This window comes from Tupaia chinensis, unplaced genomic scaffold, assembly GCF_000334495.1.
Source record: "Tupaia chinensis unplaced genomic scaffold, TupChi_1.0 Scaffold000037_20, whole genome shotgun sequence".
Taxonomy (NCBI): domain Eukaryota; kingdom Metazoa; phylum Chordata; class Mammalia; order Scandentia; family Tupaiidae; genus Tupaia; species Tupaia belangeri.
The window spans coordinates 649,784-651,013 of NW_006159479.1; positions in this window are offsets into that span (position 1 = coordinate 649,784).

Sequence of the window (1,230 nt, forward strand, 5' to 3'; positions counted from 1 at the left end):
AAAAAAAAAAAAAAAAATCCTATCCAAAAAAAGAAAAATTAAAATGATAAAAACCTGTACCAATAGCCATAAGAATAAAGAATATTACTAGTTTTCCTGTACAAAGCAGTTTTCAAACTACACAAGTTTATTTTATAATAAATAAGGATAGGCTTAAAGAAGAAAGAAAAATTACTGATGGAAAAAGTTCAAAATTAATTCTTGTCATCAAGTGGACTAGTAATAGGCAATTCCAAAATTTCTTGTTCCTACTTCTGTTTCACTTTTGTTTAGAAGTACTTCTCACAAAGAAAATTTAACCACGACCAGGAAAAAGATGGATGACCTTTATTTGTCTCACTCAAATGGGAATTCCACAGATATTTCCCTATTTTCTCCAATTAGTATTTAATTTTGTAGGTCCTAAAAATGGCCCAAGTTTATATTTCACCACAAAATAGAATGCTAACTGGTATATTTACCTCACCACCTTTCCTCGTTAAGAACTGATAAAATTCACATTTCTTAATCATATTGGTGACCAGCAAAAATTATAGAACTGCAAATCATGTCATCTAGCATAAGGGAAATTGTGCATTTAAAACCATTTTCTCCTAACAAATCCAGAGGTCAGAGTCTCAGTGAAGTTTGTGCATTACACTTCACAGCTTTTAGTAGCTGCAGAGAGACCTCTAGCGCTGCTTCAATAAGCCGAGTTTGCAAATAGTACCTGCTAATGTCACCTTAATGAGACAATGGCAACACACTGAGTAGCAACGAACTGAGTGACCACGAAGAGAATGTTTCCAGTTTTGCTACCACTTGGAAATTCTACCAGCTTGGAGCAGAAGGTACGTACAAGGACGTACGAACCTGTACATTCAATTTATTTCTGTAAAACATGTCAAAGAAATTACCATTCTGGGCACACCCCCCACTCCAAGAAGGCTAAGAAAACAGGTCCTATGAGCGGAGGTCGGAACCACCTCTCTTCCAAAGCCTCGACACAATAGACGGTAAACTATTGTCCACCTCCAGCTCGCCCCAAATGCCAGCAATAGCAGGGCTACGAGCGGCAACGGCTCGGCACGACTGGTCCAAAGGATAGCAAAAAATGGTCCTGGCGCATCCTACCCTCCCCCATCCACCACCCTCAAACAAGTCGGTTACCCGGCTGGTCCCCACCCCCCTCTGCGGGCCGCCACCGCCCGCCTGGGCCCGGCTCGCCGGAGGGAGGCGCGGGGAACGGGC